Source organism: Notamacropus eugenii, chromosome 4, assembly GCF_028372415.1.
Source record: "Notamacropus eugenii isolate mMacEug1 chromosome 4, mMacEug1.pri_v2, whole genome shotgun sequence".
Taxonomy (NCBI): domain Eukaryota; kingdom Metazoa; phylum Chordata; class Mammalia; order Diprotodontia; family Macropodidae; genus Notamacropus; species Notamacropus eugenii.
The window spans coordinates 370,875,457-370,898,044 of NC_092875.1; the positions used below are offsets into that span (position 1 = coordinate 370,875,457).

The 22,588-nt window shown below is 35.1% G+C and overlaps 1 non-coding gene and 1 pseudogene across 1 annotated transcript; one reads left to right on the forward strand and one right to left on the reverse strand.

The window, feature by feature from the left end:
* Positions 1–12,308: 12,308 nt before the first annotated feature.
* LOC140501645 (nucleophosmin pseudogene) lies at positions 12,309–13,333 on the reverse strand (annotated as a pseudogene).
* Positions 13,334–21,865: 8,532 nt separating this feature from the next.
* On the forward strand, positions 21,866–21,973 carry LOC140502889 (U6 spliceosomal RNA). Its single transcript, XR_011966617.1, has one exon. It is a non-coding gene; the product is annotated as a U6 spliceosomal RNA (small nuclear RNA).
* Positions 21,974–22,588: the final 615 nt, after the last annotated feature.

The window sequence follows — 22,588 nt, forward strand, 5'->3', positions numbered from 1 at the left end:
GACAGAGGTTATCCCACTATACCAAACTGTCTCCAACCCATGATCTTAAATATGAGAAAACTGAAGTACACAAAGGTAGTGTGAGTTGATGCTGAGAAGTAGCTGAGGATGGGCTCGAATCTAGGGCTTCTGCCTCTGAATATAGATATCAATTGCTTCTCACAATTCAGTGTATTTTGGACTCAATTGTACAACCTTTCAGACTTGTTTATTTACAGTGATAAAATCCACAGATTATACAAGTCTTTGAAGGGTTTGCATGACAATGAAAGAAGGAAGGAAGGAAGGGAAGGAAGGAAGGAAGGAAGGAAGGAAGGAAGGAAGGAAGGAAGGAAGGAAGGAAGGAAGGAAGGAAGGAAGGAAAGAAGGATAGGAGGAAGGAAGGAAGGAAAGGAGAGGGAAAGAAAGATTCAAAATGTCTTACCTACGCTACCACATGTGGGCCATTTAGCCCCTTTTTTCTCTGATAAAACTGTCAATACTGATGAATCTCTATTATCTAACTATCCAACAGTCGTACGGGAAATATAAGAATCCAAACAAACTATTCCTTCTACCCCTCTAATTTCATCCCCCTCCAATAATTCTATATCACTTTCTCAATCTGAAGTATTTATATAAAATTCATGAAGAGCAGGGGAACAAGCCTTTATTCAGCACCTACTTTCTTTCAGGTACTTTGCTGATCACTTTACAAATATTATCCCATTTGATCCTCATAACATCATTGTGGAATAGGTGCTTTTATAATCCTTATTTAACAGTGAGAAAATTGAGGCAGACGGAGCTAAAGTGACTTGTGAAGGATCATACAATAAATGTCCAAAGTCAAATTTGAACTCAAGTCTTCTTGATTCCAGGCTGAGCATTCTATCCACTGTTCCAACTAACATTAGATTGATTATCCAGTATAATACAGATCCTTTACTTTCCTCTTCCATCATCCCCAAAATCCACCTCTGAGGACTTCTCTCCAATAATCTCTTTGAACTTGTTTCTAAGTTTAATCATCCAAATACTGTTATTAAACATAGTATCAATATGCTATTTCTCCTAGACCCTGGCATATAATTATGTGGCTAGATTTTCAATGATGAATGAACACATCATTCAATTTTTATTTCTCTTTTTAGTAGATATTAAATGCAAAAGCAATTAATCAATGATCCAAGGATACCAACTAATATATGCATATTAATTTGTGTGCAAGTACACAGGTGCTTTCCTGCAGTATCTGGCTAATTTTGGAAGTCAGTTTGCATAGCCAATATAAATGAAATTGGAGGAATTCCTATTCCATGGAAAGGGTTTTGCTTTTAGTTTCAAGATTCACATTTTTTGCTTATGTGCCTGAAATTTTTGTGGGGATAAATGAAAATGACAATTGTGGTGCTAGGTGGAAGCATCTGAAAAACAAATGCAGTGTCCTTTGTATTCAGTCTTACTGGTGATAGGAGACATAGATTTTATCCCAAGAATTTTGTCTCAGGAACATATGACAGCAGAGATATTTTATCATCATCCCAATGGCTTTCACCTTGTAATCCAGTCCGAGCAATGTGTTCCTACTACACAGATCTATCAACGTGAAACATTTCCTCTGGCCCCAGTCTAAGTTGTAGTTGGATAGATTTATCTCACTATTGTTGAGACAGTCTTATGCCTGCTGGACCCTGCAAAGTAATTGAATAAAAGCTATTTTATTAAAATGAAGGTGATTTTCTTTCAACGTTATGTAATACCAAAGTAAGATCATTTTTAGATGAATGAATTTTGGTAGATGTTAAAAAAAAAAAAAAAACGTGATTTCTTAAATCACTTTTCAAAAAAAAAAGATAATTACAATCTATTGTCAATCTAGAATAATTTGTGATTTTATCATATACATATACATAAATATATATATTATATATACATATTGAATTGATTAATTAGCAGAGCATTTTTTCAGCACATGTGAAGCATATTTTGCTATATTAAGGACAAAGAAGAATGAAAAAGAAGTTGAAGAAAAATTTATTTTACTCCATGAAGTTATCATCCCCCCAAACCATTAAACTATACAAATCTTTTGATCAATTTTTAGTACTGCTAGGCCTATAAAATCAAGTAAAGAGATAAAGTACCCATGTGTATAAAATTACATATAACAGCTCTTTCTCAGGTCACATAAAATTGGAAAGTAAGGAGGTATCAAACTTTGGGAGAATGGTTGACCAAACTATTATACATTGATATAATGAATGCTATTGTAGTAGCATTTCAGAGAAACTGGAATGACCTGTGCATTCAGAGTGAAGTGAGCAGAATTAGGAACATACCTTATCCAGGGGTGGGGAACCTGTGGCTTCAAGGACACATGTAGCTTTCTGGGGTTTTGAGCGCAGCCGTTTGACTGAGTCCAAGTTTTATAGAATAAACCCTTTTATTAAGAGGATTTGTTCTGTGAAGTTTTAATTCAGTCAAAGGGTTGCACTTGAGGACCAAGAGGGTCATATGTGGCCTCGAGGCTGTAGTTCCTCACCCCTGGCTTCTACCATAAGAACAACTGTGGCCAACAAGGAAGAGGATGAGAATTTTTTTTTTCTGATTCTCATGATCTTTCAGATTGTTCCAAAAGTTATGTGCAAAGGATAAAGCAATTTCGTTTTTTCCGTGGTTTAGGAAGCTAAGGAACCAAAAAAGGTAAAAACTAGATCAATTAACAATCCTTTATCCTTAATCTGTTTGCTCATTACCTTCTCCTCCAATTCCCACTGAGCTCAGCCAGCAGGGCTACACATGCTTATACACAGGTTTGCCACAGAACTCAATGCTACACTTCTCTTTCTTCTCATCAAAAGCTTGCTTAGTCTGAGGGAACAGGATACCAGTACTCTGTGCCACAATAAACTGCACCAAAGAACTGAGAAACAGAGGGAATTGGGGCAACACACATGTGGATGGCTGTGAGGAACCCCATTCAGTCCAAGGGAAGGAGCTCAGCATTCAACTGGTCTCAGTTCTGTCCACTCAGAAGTCATGTGGGGCAGAGATAAAGGCTATTCATGGAAGAAAGCTGAGAAGGCTTTTAGATACAACCCTCAGGGATACTGTTCTGAAAAAAAAAAAAAGAGAGAATCAAAAGTGACCAACTGGAAAAAAAAATAAGGGAGAGAAAAAGCCTGAAATAACCAAAGGTCTCAGGAAGATGAAAACTTAGTTAAAGTTATTGAAGAAAAGCAACTAAACTAAATGGTAAGGTGTGAATGTGACCTCCAGGTCAGCTAAATGAAGCCAGGTTTGTATGATTAAGTATCACATGGCCAGGAAAATGAATCAATGCCTGATGAGGAAGAAAACTATAGGATTTCTAAGATTGCATGAAACAATGAAAGGATGCTAAATGGTTTAAAAGAGAAACAAGCATTGTGAAAGCAGAAGTTTATGCATGCACAGCAGAAATAATTGGCAGAATGGAACAAAAAAAATCTTAAATAAATAGCAGCAAGCCTCACAAAACAAAAGAGAATAATTAATTTGGGATGCAAATATATTTAAGTGAAGGACAATCTGGAAGAGAAGAAAGAAATAACAGAGAAAGCACAATCTCTATACAAGCAAAATATATTGATATCTGCAGGAGAGTGTGTGAAGACAACTGAAAATTTATAGGTTTCCCAGAAGAACATAAGAAGTTAAAAAAAAAACTTAACAGCATAACATAAGAAATAATATAAGAACACTGCCCAGAATTTCTCAGCATAGCGGAGAAAGTGCCAATTGAAAGAATCCACAGATTGTCTCCAGAAAAAGCAAGCAAGCAAACAAGCTATGGTGCAAACTCCAAGACACATAATGATAACATTTAACAATTTCGCTGATAAACAACAAATTCTGCATCTGAACAGGAGAATGATCTACAAATATAAAAGAAAAGAAAATTGAGTAACAAGACTCTTCCATACCCACAAGAAGAAAATGCAGGAGGGAACAGAATAATGTATTCTAAGTAGCAAAGGAACTCAAGATTCAACTCAAGGTGTCCTACCCTGAAAATTTGAGCCTAACCATTAATTAAAAGAAAAAAGAAATGGCCATTAAATAAAAAAGAGGCATTTGAAACATTCTTAGAAAGAAAGGCAAAGTTGAAGACATCAATTGCTTCTCAAAAACCCCAGGAAACAACAACTAGAAAGGAAAAACAAAATAGAGACCAAGGACAGAAACAACAAAACAATATACAAACCTTGAAGAGATTTCTTTCTCAATGCATACCAAGGGACAGTGGTGAAAGTGGAAGTCAAAGAGAAGTAATGGTGACCAAAGAGACTGAAATAAAATGAAGTAAACTTTCATTAGGATGAAATTACAGAATGGAAGAAAGCATAAAGTGTGTGTGTTTGTGTGTGTGTGTGTGTGTGTGTGTGTGTGTGTGTGTGTGTGCGCGCAGAGATAGAAAGGATTGGAGATATAGTCTAATCAAGTTAATGGCTAAGAATGAAGGGAAAATAGCACCTTTAGTCTCTCAGGAATAAGAGTTACTATAGAAGAATGAGCAAGGAGGCTAAGGGAAGAATTCAAACAGAAAGGCAAGACTGAAATCTTTTTTCAGTGGTGAGAAAGAGGATACTACTGATGAATGCTTCCTTGAGAAAAGAGAGATATTCTACAAAGGGAGATTGGAACATGGGTATAAGAGAACAGACATAATCCATAATCCACAGGAATTTATTGCTTAGAGAGGCTACTCATGCAAATTCAGAAGGGAAATCTGGGAGCATCCAGATGAATGGGAGGGCATGGATCTCTGACCTCATGGCCAATGAGGGGAAATGATGAAGAGAAGGTTAAAGCTACTAACTGAAATGTAAAACTGGGAACACAGAAGTATTTCTACCACGAGAATAAAACTTCTATCATCTATAAGAATTGGTATTTCTGAGTAAGGTGCAATAGGAAAAAAAGGGGGCCTGTGATGGGGGCAAGGTATAAATAGAAACTATTTTGGAAAGGGAACCCAAAACAGACATCATAGAAGTGTTACTTCCACAAAGAATACAAGGATAAGAACCATAAGTTAAGAATTAAATAATAAAAGTATAAAACAAAGAAAAAGGAAATAAATGACAATGATAATGAGGACAAGATACCTTTTAGAAAAATAAGGCATGGAACATGAAATTCAAATCCACCTCACAAAATATAGAAAATGACTAACCAACCAAACAAGCTGTAGGGGAGACGAACAAGGCATATTTCATTTAACTTCTTAAATGAGAAGGGATTAAATAACTAGACAAAAGCAAGTAAAAGAGGAACTAATAAGCTGATATCAAAAAAATTGGAGATAAAAAGGGGTAGGAGAAAAGATACAGAGCCAACGGGAAAGTGTTGCCATAAAACAGGAAAATCTAAAATAATTGAAGACATGATATTGTGTTTGAAGAGTGAGAAGGGTTCTCTTCCTCTTCTCCTCAGCCACTGAGTGAGAATTTGTTGCCATAGCCTTTACCATCTGAGGAATCATACTTTCTGGGGTAACTAAATGACAAAGTAATTAAAGTTTTTAATGAAATGAAAGTAAAGAAATCTTATGCACAAGAGGATATCAAAAAAGAAAGAACACAGTTCTCTCCTGTTTATGTGATGACAAAAAACAATTAATTGTAGAGGAAGTAAAGCAGATCTTGGTGAGTGACATTGGTGATGCTGTAGAGGTCCCTACACATCTTTGGTAAAGTTGCTACCTCAGAATGATATGCTTTGTGTGATGTCACGTATGAAACAACAGAATCTAAGAAGACCTAGTTCTTACATTATGGACTCCTGAATGTGCACCTTTAAGAAGTAAGATTATTTATGCTACTTCTAAAGATGTTGTTAAAAAGAAATTTACAGGTATTTAACATGAGTGGCAAGTAAATGGCTTAGATGATATTAAGGACTGTTCAATGCTTGAAGAAAAATTGGGAAGCAATGAAGGATTTTCACATTATAAAATGACAGTCATGTGCCATCAGGAAGTAGCTGTCATTTCTGCAGCTCCATCAGTTGGAATAGTGTGAGATTTTGTCCCTCACCATATCTTCCTAGAAAACATAAAGGAGACATCAGTAATTAAAGTAGCATACCAGGTATTACCATTACACTGTTTCTTCCTGGTATATGTAGAATGTGTGAGGAATGCTTTCATGTCACATTTTAGCCAAAACAAAAGACATTATATGTATCCCTTGCAAAACTAAGATAAATATGGTAGTCAACATGAAAAGCTTAGAAAACTGCAAAGGATTAGATAATTGAATTCCTTAAAAGTATGATCAGATACTAAATTACATTCAGTATTACTTAGAGTTGTTTGTAATTGCAGTTCCTGTAGTTTTCATGCTTTGTAGATGTAATCTGCCTTTAACATGCCTATTGTGACATGGCAATATCTACATGCGTCTATACACACATATACATATATACATATGCATATATATACATGTGTATGAGATATGTATATGCATACATATGGATATATACACATATTGAAAGAGATACATATAGAGACAGAAATAAAGATATTTGCATATGTGTATTGCATATATGTAAAGGTCTGTATGTATATGTATATGTGTATTATATGTATATATAAATATATGCATATGTGTTTATATACACACACATATACCTACACACATACGTACATATATAAAACTATGCATTGAAAACACTTTTATGTAACAAGGTAACTGGTTACCTCTAAAAAAGAATCCCAGTTAGTTTTGTCATAACTGTCATCAAATTATTGTAGTACCTCAGTGTTCTTTTCTGTGATCAACATATTTCTCTAAATGAAGTAGCTGAAAATTTCTTTTTATTTTCCATTGAGTATACACTATACAGGATTAGGTGTTGTGTTTGCCATGTGAGTTTTACAGCACTACAGATGTTTTAAATAATGTGGCTGTAATGACAATTTCTGTATGAAAAGAGCCTTAAATGGAACAATGTTTTTTGAGATCAAACTCCCCATGCCCACAAAATTGTCCATATTGGAATAAAATTTGTGTGTTATTACCAAAAAAAGAGGGAAATATTCTAATATGGGGAAATTTTACTGACAGAGAACATTAAGAATTTGTAATTCAATGGGTAAATTGAATGTTTTAACTAGATATTTGTAGTATATGTGTAATTAATCTTTTATTGTCATAACATGGAAGTTTCAAAGGAAATCAGGGAGTTATTTGGCACTCGTGGTGATAGACCCTTTCTGCTAAAATCCACCATAAGTTTTTAGAATATTTCTAATGCCTTTCTCATAAGAAAAGTAAATAGCAAATGAATTGGAAATGTTAAGGAAGCAACTAAAATTTACAATTTGGCAATATTCAAAATTTTGTTTATCTAATTACATAATTGATTAATCAGTCAATTCCATAATTACTTCACCCTCTCCCTCTCATCATTCTAATGGTCTTACATATTAGCACATATTTTAAGGAAGAAGGGGAAACAGACTTCATCTTTCCAAGTTTTTTTTATTATTTTTCCTCTTTTTCAGTTAATGTGCCCATTCATTCCTTGAACACCAAATTCGGTGAGTGATGTAAGCTTTATGATGAATATTTTAGCAGTTCTTCTTTTAAATTAAGAAGTATTTTGAAACTAGTACAGTTAGTAACAGATGGTTGTATGCAATGTTAAAGGGTAATTAAGACTTATCACTGAATTCATTCTTGCAAAACGAAATGTGAAGGAAAGTGACAACTTCTTCTCCAAGGAGTCATAATTTACATTAATGAAAGTAATTGCACCTTCTAAGTTCCCATAATGGTCCTTCTAGTAAGGCTAAGCTTCACTTATCTACCCTTTGCAACACAGTTTGAACTTCATACTGTCAAGAATATTTCTCATCTCTGATATGGAAACTCTAGAGTCCACAGATTTAATTGTGTTATGCTGGAATTAGAAAGCTTCCAACCATCACCAAACTCATACACAAAGAAATAATTTATTAGGGGGAAGAAATCAACAGGGACTCTAAATCTTCTCATATAGTTCCTTGACATTTCCCAGGAGAAATGTAATCAATTTAATATTTTCTGCAAATAAATCTATCTTTACTCTAAGTCACCTTACAAATTTTGTTTTCACGTTTGTATATTTCTACTCTATTGCTTACATAACAACTCCATTCTACAAACAATGCTCCTCAAAATTCTACCCACCTTCAAAGTCAGAGCTGAGCAATACTACAATTTCTTCATTCTGAAAAATGTTTCACCTTTTCTTTAGATGTCACCCCATGGGGATTAACTTATGTTGAGCTAGCTGTCCACAAATACCTCTCAATCAAAATTTATAGCTAGATGGGGCTTCCCCTCTCTTTACAGATGAGAAATCTAATGTCTTTTTTTCCCCCACATGAGTTGTTAATTATCCATGTCAGTAAATCATGCATGCAAACACTAAGTACTTGGTATGTTCTTGGCATTATGCCAGGATACAAAGACAAAAGGGAAACAAATGATCCTTGTCTTTGATGATTTTAAGAGAGAAGACATGAACACACAAAAGTATGAAAAATGTATGTAAAGCAGAGAAGAGGTAACCATGTAGTAGGAATCACTAGCACCTTCATGTACCTGAAAAGACCTCATGCAGAAGGAGAAACTTGAGCTGAGTACTGAAGGAGGCCAGGAATTCTTAGTCAGAGATGACAAAGGAGATCATTCTGTGTTTGGAGGATAACCAGTACAGGGTCATGATGAGGGTGGAAAGAAAAGGAAATAAGTGAATATAGAGAGAAATTTTTGAAGCAGCTAGGTGGTGCAATGGATAGAGCACTGGGCCTGGATTCAGAAAGCTGTTGGTGCTATTCAGCTCTTTAAATTGTGTTTGACTTCTTGTTACACAATTTGGGGTTTTCTTGGTAAAATTGTTACACTGATTTGTCATTTCCTTCTCCAGTTTATTTTACAGATGAGTAACTGGGACAAATAGTGTTAAATGAATAGTCCAGCTAGTAAGGGTCTTAGACTGGATTGGAAAATGAGTCTTCCTGACATGAAGCCTAGAACTCTAGTCACTGTGTCACCTAAAATCCTCAGATCAGAAAGACTTAAGTTCATATTTAATCTCAGACACTTAATAGCTGTGTGACCTTGAGAAATCTCTTTACGTCTGTTTGCTTCTGTTTTCTCATTTATAAAAATGGGGATAGTAATGGTTGTTGTGAGGGTCAAATGAGATCACACTGGTAAAGCACTTAACACAGTGCCTGACTTGTAATGCATGTGATGTATAAATGTTAGCTATTATTGTTACTATTATTTTAGGTAAATAGAGAAAAACCTTAATCATCTAAGAGTGTGAGTTTCAAAGATACGATTCTTTGATGACAATATGAAAAGTACAGAACAGGAACATGATCCACAATCAACTAGAGATAAAGGAAGGCATTAACAAACAGTACTAAGGTCCCACCTGAAATTAGGAAGTGTGAACTCATAGTGGAGGCAATTAGAGCATGGTTTCATGCCCTTCTCCATCAAAGGTTGACATATGTCAAACTTTTTCAAATCATCAAATCTTCTAAATGTCAGATTTTAAGTTATGGCAAAATGAGTAATCCGACTCTTCAAAGGACATGCTTGATGTGATTAGAATAATACGATTTCAGATTCTTTTCACTTAGTTTGTAATAGAAAATGTTTTGAAAGTCTAGGCACATTTACAACAATATTGCTTAAACTGCTGTAAAATGCTTTTGCCAATCAAATAAAATTACATAACAATTTATAGTCGCTGATGGGTAGTTAATTCGAATCAGACCAGATGTATCATTCTATAAACATAATCATGTGTTGCCTCTCATCTAAGGGACGCACATAATGATTGAGTGATTTAATTTCCATAATGGGCAGATCCCAAAAGAAGTATAGAAAGAAACAGTTACTCTTTTGATGAAGCTGATTACTTTCTGTTCATTTAGGAAAAAAAAAAAAAAGAAGTTCAGGAGAATAATTATAAGATATCTCCGGAAAATTTATATAACCAGAATGAAGGTCTAAATAAAATACTCCTACAAATTTACTGGTATGATTATGAAGCTTATATAGTTTACAGGTGATTAAACATATGGTAAGGAGGATATTTTAATGACATTTTGGTTGACTACAACTTATTGTTAAGCTAAAATGAGAGGACGAAAATAAGAATAACATGAGGTAGCCTTAGAGTCAGGAAGATCTGTGCTCAAACCCAGCTTCTCACATTCACTGACTATTCATGGATAAAGTGATTAACTTCCAAGGACCTCTAAGTTTATAAATTACAAGGAGGTTGTCACTCTGCATAAGTAGAGGAAATTTCCATACTAGGAGTGCCCTACAATCTTGAGATCAATCAATGAGCTTTTATTAAGCAGTTATCAAGTGTCAGTCTCTGTGGTAGGCAATGACTATTAAAACAGAGTTCTGTACCCTCCTCCACCAACAGATAGGCAGGCAGACAGAAAGATAGATATGCGTATTTATCCAAATCTGTAGATCTCTCTCAGATGGATAGATAGATAGATAGATAGATAGATAGATAGATAGATAGATAGATAGATAGATAGATAGAGACAGATAGAAATGATAGATAAATATGAAAATGAATATTTAAAAATAAAAATATATAAAATAGAGATCTATAGATTTAGATCTCTTTGTCTCTGTCTCTGTCTGTATGTTTGTCTGTTTCTCCCTCTTCCCACTTTTTTTAAATTCTGGAATCACAGGCAAAAACAATATAAACTGATGTTCACTTGGAGGAGTTCAATGGATCTATTCCCTTATGGCTCCATTTACCATCCCTACAAGTTTGCAAACTAAAATATTCCTGGTTGGTCAACATTGCCTTTTATTTACTATCTCTTTGTTAAGGATTGTGGGTAAGAAAATATTGAGAAGGAACCTGAAAACTCAAATTATTTGAAGTCAAGCAGCTCATTATCACAAGGATTCAATACTTCTGTGGTTCCCTCTTCCAACAGTCCTACCAGCACAATATGATTAAAATGACTTGGGTTTATGACAGCTTTTGCATCCAGTTTGAGAGCCCAGATTAAGATGGATCTCTGTTTTTTATATCTAATTGCCGTTGCTGTGAATATTCACAGGGACTCAATGGGAGGGAGCTTTAGGAATCATCAATCAACAGTGGTTTGAAGTGAAACAGAACCCCTTCCTCCTTTGAATCACAAGTACATTATGATTAGTAAAGTTTGTTAAACTTATGTAACTAGAATAAATGAATACTCTTAAACTGCTAGATTACCAAACCTGCATTCCTTAACATAAAGGCAGTTGTTATGTACCTAAGGACTGCTTAGTTTCTAGAGGGATAAATCAGCGATGAACTTTGGAATAACTTTTGTCCCCTAGGGTCTATCAATAGACTAAGCTTTACATTTCTCCACTTAGGATTCAGGTTCCTTGAGTACAAGGACTTTTTTCACTCATATTTGTGTCACTGGAACATATCATAGCACTTGACATGTAATAAGTCATTATTGATATTTTTATTCATTCATTCACTAATATTCAGCATGTATTACATTCATCTCATTTTGATAGGTACTAGAGGAGTTAGAAAGCTAAGTGAAGATATAACTCTTGCCCTCAAAAACTTTCATTATCATGGAATGATGATCTATAGAAATAATAATGCTTTATGCTATAATGAGTGAAAGTGCAAAGTTCATTTTGTTATGAGTTCAGACGAGGTAGAGCTCCTTTTACCTTTCTGTTTATTTTTCTTTCTCTTTTCTTGGTTTTTCTTTCTTATCTCATCCCATAAGTTTTGGCATTCCCTGGGTTTCTATTTTTGACTCTGTTCTCTTTTTTTCTTAACATTTTCTCGCACATTCTGTGTGTCAGGCCTGTGTATCAGGCCTAGAATTGAGAAATAGCATCCCCTAGAAGTAGCACAGTGTGTAGGCATCACTTAACATGTGACTGGAAGAGAATGGAAAAAGGTAAGATTGGAAGGGTAAATGTGAACCAGATGATGAGAATTTTATGTTTTTTTTTCCCCCCTAGAGACTAAAGATAGCCTCTGAAGATTTTTTTTTTTATTAAAATACTAAATTTATTTCACATGTATACTTTTGTCTCCCCACCATTTCCATTTGTCTGACCACCACTACTACTATGCCCTAACATAACATTCCATACATACTTAAATGAAGCAAAGGGTGGAGTTCCATCTTTGAAAACTAAACAGGCATTTTGGACAACACATTCTTGGCAAAGTAATCTGGACAACATTTATCAGACACGGTAGGGAAAGTTCTCACTCTGCTTTATAAAAAGGACGGCCAGATATCAACTGTTACAGAAATAAGACGGAAAATTTTAACAAACTGTTCAAACTTATTTTCTTAAAGAGATTTCCTCCACAGCCAGAGATCTTGAATAGCCTCCTGATCAGACATCCGGAAGCAATTCTTTACATAGTTGATGAATTTGCCTTCCACTTTTGGGAGGGAACCACCCTTTTCAATGCTGGCCTGCATTTTTGCTTTAATATCCTCTAGAGAAGTAGGTCCTTTGGGAGTCTTAGGAGTCTTGTCCTGAATTTTGAAGGATTCTTGACCTCTTGATTTTGGTGTGGACAGCTTTGAATCTTTTCCATTCTGGTTTGATTTTTGTGCATTTTTTGCTGCAGCATCACGAACAGATTTCTTCACTGGAGGGGTCTTTTCTTCACTTTCTTCATCTTCAAAGTCATCATCATCATCATCTTCATCATCATCTTCTTCATCATCATCTTCATCTTCTTCAGACAGTTTTACTTTTTTCTGTGGAACCTTGCTACCAACTCCAGGAGCAGATCGTTTGCCAGACATATTTAGGAGTTTCATATCATCTTCCTCTTCATCATCTGATTCTGCATCTTCCTCCAGGGCTACGAGGTGCTGGCCACTCACATGTACAGGTCCCGAACCACATTTCAACCGCAAAACTACTGGTGGTGTAATCTCAAAGCCACCTAGAGAAACTGTAGGCTGCACAGACATTTTCAAAGATGCCAGTGTTACTTTAATTGGATTGCCTTCATAGTTCAGTGCCTCTGCTTCAACAATATGCAATTCATCTTTTGCACCAGCCCCTAAACTCACAGTCCTCAAGGACAACTGGTGTTCATTTTCATCATTATCTGCCTTAAAATGATAATCTTTGTCAGCCTTTAGTTCACAACCGAAGAGGAAATTCTGGGGCCGGAGGGGGCTCATGTCCATTTCCATGGAGTCCTCCATTGGTGCGGCGATACTGAGGAGAGAAGGGCAGTGTTGAAAGGACAGCGACGAGGCAGACGGAGAGTGGCTCCGGCTCCCGAGGGGCTCCGATCAGGACGGAATCACACCGAGGAAAAGCAGAAGATTTTTAAATAGTAGATTGATATGTAATATCTGTGTTTCAGTATTATCTATTTGGTGGTTTTGTGGCTGTTGAAATAGTCCAGTTGAGAGATGATGAGTTTCTAAAATAGGTAGGGACTATGTCAGTGGAGAGAAGATAGTTAAGGAGGGACAATCAACAATACATTGAACCTGATTAGATATAGAGAATGAGAGATAGAATCAAGGCTGACACCAAAATAGTGAACCTGGTGTTAAAAAAGATGAATAATGATCCTGTCAACACAAATGGGGAAGTTGATGGGTCATGGACCAAAATTATTAGTCCTATTCCAGATATATTGAGTTAGAGATGACTATGGGATAAAAATAAGAAAATGAGATGGAATGAAATATACAATTATTAATCATAGCTGTGAACATGAATGAAAGAATTAACCCCTAAAAGCGAAATGGATAGCAATATGAATTAGAAGCCAGAATCCATTAAAATCTTGTTTACAGGAGAAATACTTGAAACAGACATATGCAATGCTAAAATAAGGGCTTAGAACAGAATCTATTATGATTCAGCTGAAGTTAAAAAAAGTCAAAAGTAAGAATCATGATAGACAAAGCAAAGGCAAAAATAAAATTTAATGAAAGAGATAAGCTGTCAATTTGCATCTTGCTAAACAATAGTATAGATAATGAAGATAATCAACTAAATATACATGCATCAGGTGGCATAGCATTCACATTCTTGAAGGAAAAGTTAAATAAATTAAAGGAGGAAATTGAGAGTAAAACTGTACAAGCAGAGGACTTCAGCTTTTCCATATTAGAACTAAGTAAATCTAACCATAACATAAATAATAGAAAAGTTGAAAAGATTAGTAGAATCTTAGAAAAGACAAATATGATAGGCCTTTAGAGAAATTTGAATGGAAAAAGGAAGGACACATTTTTCTCAGCTTTATATGGCACCTTCACAATAAATGACTGTGTATTAGGAAATAAAAACCTCTTGACCACATGAGGAAAAAACCCCCAGAAATGTTAAATATATTCCTTTCAGACCATGAAGCAATACAGCATACATACAATTAAGGGCCATGTAAGCTTAGATTAAAAAATCTTTACAATTTAAATAATCTAAACCTAAAGAATAAATGGGTCAAAGAACAAATCATGGAACCAATCAATAATTTCACTAAAGAGAATGTGGACAATGAGACAATACACCAAAATTTTGTCATACAGAGAAAAGGAGTACCTGAGAAAAATTTATATCTTTAAGCATGTACATCAATAAAGAGAGAAAGTACAGATCAATGAATTGGGCATGCAGTTAAAAAAAATCTTGAAAAAGAACAAAACTGATATTTTAAATAAAATACTACCAAGAAGATTATAGTAATATTACCATAAAACCATATGCTATAATCAGATAGGATTTAAACCTGGAATACAGGGTTTGATCAATGTTAGATAAACAATCAGCATAATTCAACATGTCAATAAGCAAACACAACAAAAACAGAAAACACATAATCTTACCAATACCTGTAGAAAACCTTTTTGACAAAATACAATACCTATTCCTATCAAAACCACTACCAAACATAGGAATCAATGGAAGCTTGCTTTTTTTTTTTTACTATAACAATATGCTTTAATGAAATTATCTTTTTTTCATATGAACAAAACTCCTTGAGGTGAGTATCACAGGTATTTTCATCCTCACTCTTTCTTTTATTTAAATTTATTTATTTTGGGTTTTCAACATTCACTTACACAAAATTTAGAATTTTAAATTTTCTCCCTTTCTCCCACTCCCTCTAACCTCCCAGGACAGCATGTATTCTGACTACTTTTTCCTCCAATCTGCCCCCCATTCTATCACCCCAAATCCCATTATTCACTTCCCTTTTATTTTCCTGTAGGCCAAGATGGATTTATATACCCCATTGCCTATATATCTTATTTCCTAGTTGGATATAAAAGCAACCTCTAACATCTTTAAAGTTTTGAGTTACACATTCTTTCCCTTCCCCCTCCCCAGCTTTACTCATTGAGAAGGCAAAAATGCCATACAAGTTATACATGTGTGTCAAGTAAAACACTTCCAAGACAGTCATGTTGTGAAAGACTAACTATATTTCCTCAATCCTGTCATAACCTCCATTTATTCTATTATCTCCTTTGATCTGTCCATCTATGAAAGTGTTTGCTTCTGATTGCCCCTTCCCTCAATCTGCCATCCTTTCTATTGTCCCTCCCTCTCTTGTCCCCTTCCCCACTGCTTTCATGCAGGGTAAGATAGATTTTCATATGCAATTGAATGTGTATATTATTTCCTCCTGAAGCCATATACAATGAAAGTAAGGCTCACTTATTTATCTTACCTTCCCCTTCTTCTCCTCTATTATAAAAGCTCTTTCTTGCCTTTTTTATGTGAGATTATTTACTACTTTCTACCTCCCCTTTTTCTTTCTCCCAGTATATTCCTCTCAGTGTTTAATTTTACTTTTTAGATATCATAGCTTCTTATTCAGCTTACCCTGTGCTGCCCCTTCCAACTGCCCTAATAGTGAGAAACGTCTCATCAGTTACAAATATCATCTTTCCATGTAGGAATGTAAACAGTTCAACTTAAATAAGTCCCTTATGGTTTCTTATTTTTGTTTACCTTTTCATGCTTCTCTTAATTCTTTTATTTGAAAGTCAAATTTTCTATTCAGCTCTGGCTCTTTCAACAGGAATGCTCAGAAGTCTTCTATTTCATTGAAATTCCATTTTACCCTCTGGAGTATACTCAGTTTTTCTGGGTAGGTGATTCTTGGTTTTAATCCTACCTCCTCTGACCTCTGGAATATCATATTCGAAACCCTCCAATCCCTTAGTGTAAAAGATGCTAATTCCTCTGTTATTCAGATTGTGTTTCCATATTTGAATTGTTCCTTTCTGAAGGCTTGTAATATTTTCTCCTTGACCTGGGAACTCTGGAATTTGGCTACAATAATTCTGGGAGTTTTCATTTTGGAATCTTATTCAGAAGGTGATAGGTGGATGTTTTCCATTTCTATTTTACCTTCTTGTTCCAGAGTACCAGGGCAATTTTCCTTGAAAATTTCTTGAAAGATGTTATCTTGGCTCTTTTTATGATTTGGGCCTTCAGATAGGCCAATAATTTTTAAATTATCTCTCCTGGATCCATTTTCCAGGTCACTTGCTTTTCCAGTGATATATTTCACATTGTATTCTATTTTTTTCATTCTTTTGTTTTTGTTTTATAATATCTTGATTTCTCATAAAATCATTAACTTCTAGTTGTTCCTTTCTAATTTTTAAGGAATCATTTTCTTCAATTAGCTTTTGAACCTCCTTTGCCATTTGGCCCATTCTGCTTTTTAAGGCATTCTTCTCTTCATTGGCTTTTTAGACCTCTTTTGACATTTGAGTTCTTCTAACTTTAAGGTGTTATTTTCTTCAAAATAATTTTGGGTCTCCTTTAGCTATCTGTTGACTCATTTTTCATGATTTTCTTGCATTACTCTCTTCTCAATTTTTTGTCTACTTTTCTTACTTGATGTTCAGAATCCTTTTTGAGCTCTTCCATGATCTGAGACCACTTAATATTTTTTTCTTGGAGGCTTTGGATGCAGGAGCTTTGACTTTGTTGTCTTCTTCAGGTTGTATATTTTGATCTTCCTCATCACCAATAATGTAAGAAAATACATCTTCACCAAAACAGTAAGCATCATAGTCTGTTTCTTTTCCCCCAACTTGCTCATTTTCCTAGCCAATCTTTGAGGTCTTTGCTAAGTGGAGGGCTCGAGAGGCAAATGCCCAGCCAAATATCTGAACCTTGAGCTTCTTCTTCAGTGGAGGCCTCCAGAAGCAGCTGCCTCTTCTTCAGTGTCCTCTGCTGTCCTGGGATCAGGGCTAGGACCAGGGACAAGGATGGAGCTTGGGCTGGATTGGGGATGGACCATGCTCTCCTTTCAAGCAGGTGAAAGACCCTTCCCAATGATCTTTAAAGCTTTCTTTTGCATTTGTGGGTTGCGAAATCCAGAAACAACTGCAGCTACCAGTGATAGCTGCTAAGGCCTGCTCCAACTCTGATTATGCCAGCATGGCCCACACCAAACTGTACTCTGATCCCAGTCTGGAGTTATAAACCCTTCCTGTTGAACTTCCAGATTTTTTTTGGATTAGAAATTTGCTTCAGTCTGCATTTTGTGGCTTCTGCTGCTCTATGACTTGTTTAGAATCCTTTTATTAGAAGTTTTGGAGAGGTTTTGGGGAAGAGCTCAAGTGGGTCCCTGCTTGTACTCTGCCATTTTGGCTCTGCCCTCAATGGAATCTTTCTTAAAATTGTAAGTAATATCTATCTAAAAAGAAGAGCAGATATTATAATAGAGATGAACTTGAAGCCTTCACAATAACATCAGTTCCAAAGCCAGGAAGTCCATTATCACCACTATTATTCATATTGTATTAAAAATGCTAACAAAAGCAAAAAGACAAGAAAAAGAAATTGAAATAATGAAAATAGGCAATGAGAAAACAAATACCTTCACAGATAAAATGAAGGTATACTTTGAGAATCCTAGAGAGTTAACTAAAAAGCAAAACTAGTTGAAACAATTAACACCTTTAGCAAAGTGGTAGGACATAAAATGAACCCATATGAATCATTAACATTTTTACATATCACCAACAAAATTGAGCAGGAAGAGAGAGAAAAATTCCATTTAAAATAACTGCAGACATTATAAAATACTTGGGAGTTTCCCTGCCAATCCAAGATATACCCAGGGACTGGGGAGCAAAATTGCAAAATGTTTTCAAACAAATGAAGATATGTCTAAAGGAAACAGGGTGTATAAATATTAGCAAATATTCATGCTTAATATATGGAAGGAGAATAATGATTCAGTAAAATAACATAGCAAGAACCAAAAGAGATCAGTATTATGGAAACCATGAAAGGGAATAGTGTCCAGGAAGAGGCTGTGATTAACAACAATAAAAGCTGGAGAGGTCAAGAAATATTAGAACTCAAAAGGAAAAGCTATTTGTTGGATTTAAAGTGATTATTATCAACCCTGAAGAGATAAGCAATGGCTTTGGAAGGTAGGACGCAGGAAGTGTGAAGTAAATTATAAGGTGAAGAAATGAAGACAGTGAATGACAACTTATTGAGAAGTTGGTTATTAGAGGGAGAAGAGGTGTAGGGTAATATCTTGAGAGAATATAGTAAAATGTGCTTCAAAGTTAAGGAAGGAGTGATTAAGAAGTAAATGAATACAAAAGAGAAATCATTCTGAGGGTAAGAGCCAGAAGAACAGAGAACAAGTGCAAAGGTGGAAGATAGTTATAGCAAGGAGGCCCCCTATGCTTTTATTAAAATTTGGTACCATATAAAGGAGAGCATGGAGGATAAAGAAACAGAATATGAGAGTATTAAGTTAAAGAGAAGAATAAGCTCAAAATGGATAACCTACATTTTCTTTTGGTAAATTAATTTCTTTCTTTTCAATTTTTTACAATCACTTCAACAAATCTTAGATTTCCCTCCCTCCCTCCACCACCTTCCCCTGTCACTTCTCCCCTCACCCCCGCTCCTAAATGACGTTCAGTCTTATATAGGTTCTACACATGTATTCTTATGAAATAGATTTTCACCTTAGTCATCTTTCATATAAGAATTAAAATGAATGGGAGAAACCATAAAACAAAACATAACATAACACAAGAGAAAATGGTCTGCTTTATTCATCTAACCAATTCCATAGTTCTATCTCTGGATGTGGAAGTAATTTTGCCTCAAAAGTCTATTGGGAATTTTTTAGGTCCTTGCATTGCTGTGAAGGGCTAAGTCTACTGGAAAAATTCCTTGCACATTGTAGTTGTTACTGTTTGCAAAGTTCTCCTGGTTCTGCTCCTTTCACTCAGCATCATTTCATATAGGTCCTTCCATGGTTCTCTAAAGTCTTCCTGTTCATCATTTCTTATAGCAAAATAGTATTCCATTACATTTATATACCATAACTTGTTCAACCATTCCCCAATTGAGGGACATACCCTTGATTTCTAATTCTTGGACACCACAAAGAGTTGCTATAAATATTTTTGTACATATGGGACCCTTTCCAATTTCTATGATCTTTTTGGGATAGATTGCCAGAAGCAACATTGCTGTGTCAAAGGCTAGGCACATTTTTGTAGCCCTTTGAGCATAGTTCCAAATTGCTATCCAGAAAGCTGGATGTGCAAAACCTTTTCAATTTAATGTAATCAAAATAATCAATTTTGCACTTTATAATATTCTCTATCTCTTGTTGGGTCGTAAATTTCTCCATTCTCCATAAATCTGACAAATAAACTACTCCTAGCTACCCTAATTTATTTATAGTATCAGTCTTTATACCTAGATAATGAATCCAATTGGACTTCATTCTTGTGTAGGGTGTCAGGTGTTGGTCTACTCTTGGTTTCTGCCATACTGTTATCCAGTTTCCCCAGCAAATTTTGTCAGTGATCTTTTATCTGGGGAAGCTGCAGTCCTTGGGTTATAAAATGGTAGACTGCTATATTCATTGACTACCATGTCTTGAGTACTTATCCTATTACATTGGTCTACCCCTCTATTTCTTAGCCAGAACCAAGTGATTTTGGTGATTGCCACTTTATAATAAAATTTGAGATCCCATAAGGCTAGGCCACCTTCCCTACCATTTCTTTTCATTAGTTCCCTTGATATTCTGCACTATTTTTTTCCAGATGAACTTTGATATTACTTTTTCTAGCTCTAGAAAATAATTATCTGGTAGTTTGATTGGTATGACACTTACTAGATAAATTAATTTAGGTAGCATTGTCATTTTAATATATGAGCTTGGCCTACCCATGAGCACCTGATGTTTCTCCACTTATTAGGTCTGACTTTATTTGTGTGAACAGGATTGTGTTATCGTGTTCATATAATCCCTGGGGTTGTTTTGGCAAGTAGACTCTCAGATATTTTATGGTATCTATCATAGCTTTAAATGGAATTTCTAATATATAGAAATATATAGCAATATATAGAAATGTGGATGATTTATCTGGGTTTATTTTTTTAAACTGCAACTTTGTCAAAGTTGTTTATTATTTCAAGTAGTTTTTTACTTGATTCTCTGGTATTCTCTAAGCATATCACTATATCATCTGCAAAGAATGATAACTTAGTTTCTTCTTTGCCTATGCTTATTCCTTCAATTTCTTTTTCTTCTCCTGTTGCTAAAGAATTTCTAGTACCATATTCAATAACAGTGGTGATAAAGGACATCTTGGTTTCACCCCTGATCTCATTGGAAATGCATCCAGCTTATCCCCATTTCACATAATGCTTGATGATGGTTTTAGGAAGATACTGCTTATTATTTTATGGAAGGCTCCACTTATTCTGTTACTTTTGTCTCTGATATGATGAATAAAGTTGATTGCTTTCCTAATATTGAACCAGTCCTGCATTCCATGGTATAAATTCTACTGATCATAAGGTATTATTCTCATGATAAGTTACCGTATCCTTTTTGCTAATATCTTATTTAAAATTTTTTGCATCTTTTTCAATAGAGAAATTGGTCTACAATTTTCTTTCTCCGATTTGGCTCTTCCTGGGTTAGGTATTGGAATCATATTTGTATCATAAAAAGAATTTAGTAGGACTCCTTCTTCACCAAATATCCCCAAGTGTTTATATAGTACTGTAATTAACTGTTCTTTAAATGTTTGTTAGTATTCACTTGCAAATCCATCTGCCCATGGAGATTTTTTCCTAAGGTTTTCATTGATGGCTTGTTCAATTTCTCTTGTGAGATGGTGTTATTTAAGTAATCAACTTCCTTTTCTGTTAATCTGGGCAATTGATATATATATATATATATATGTGTGTGTGTGTGTGTGTGTGTGTGTGTGTGTGTGTGTGTGTGTGTGTGTGTGTGTGTGTGTGTGTGTATATATTTTCAGTCATCTCATTTAGATTGTCAAATTTATGGGGATACAGTTGTGCATACAGTTGCTCACTTCCATTGGACTGCTGTCCTGGGCTGATATGATTGAGAGTCTGCAGTGCTACTGCTGCTTCAGACCACCCAGGGCTTCATGCTCAGCTTTGCTATGGCAGGGTCTGTACTGGTAAAGCCTGTGCACTGTGTGCTGTGTGCTTCTCCAGTCCTGTGCAACAGATCCTTCCAGTTGACCTTCCAGTCTCTCCTGGTTTAGAAATCTGCTGCAGTATGTCTCTTATTTGATTCTGTCACTCTAACATTTGTTCAGATTCTCTTTTTAGAGGTAACTGAAGGAGTTTGTCTTAGAGGTTAGGTGAGTAGTTACTCTCACTCTGCCATCTTGACCTCACCTATATTTTCTTGGTAAAATATGAGAATTCTGAAGAAAGAAGTGAAGGTTTTAAATAACCCTTGCAGAAAGGATGATAAAAAAGCAATCAAGGTGCTTACTTAAGAAACACATATGCTGAAATAGAAATGTTACAGAGAAGATAAGCATGCCAACTCATATAAGAATGACAAGCACATTCATTAAAATTTCAAATTTCAGGGGAGATAGAGGAGATATAATAACAAAATATATCAATGGTATCTTTTTTATAAAAAAAAAGTCACTCAGTTTTCATTCAGGGAAGAATGTAATAGGGAAAGTCTAGTTGCATAGGTAACATAAATTTTATTGGTCCCAGTCAGCAGTATGGTATGAATTTATGTAGAAATATTTGGCAGAATAAGACTAAGAATGTAGAAAATTTGTGAAGATGGCAACCCATATTTACAACTTGTCAAGATAAAATTGATAACAGGACAATGGAGCAAGGAATTCAATAGTAGCTGATAACATATGTGTTCAGTTGTTAGCTTTGGGTTAAGAATGCAAAGAGATGGATGAGAAGCCAGTGCCTAAATAATATATGGAGAGCATAAAGAGCAATGGAGAGACAAGAGGTCATAGTGAGGTCACAGAATAAGTTTAGGAGAAGTGGTGCTAAGGGAATAAGAGCATGGCATGTTTTAGCTTGGGAAATGAATTTCAGAATTCTATATCATGAAAAGGAGCCAATAGTAAAACATATGGTCTCAGGTTTCTATATACAATAGGCCAAAGTTCAGACAATAAGGAAAACGAAGCAGATTTCCTAATTCTCTTTTCTTTTGATTTTTA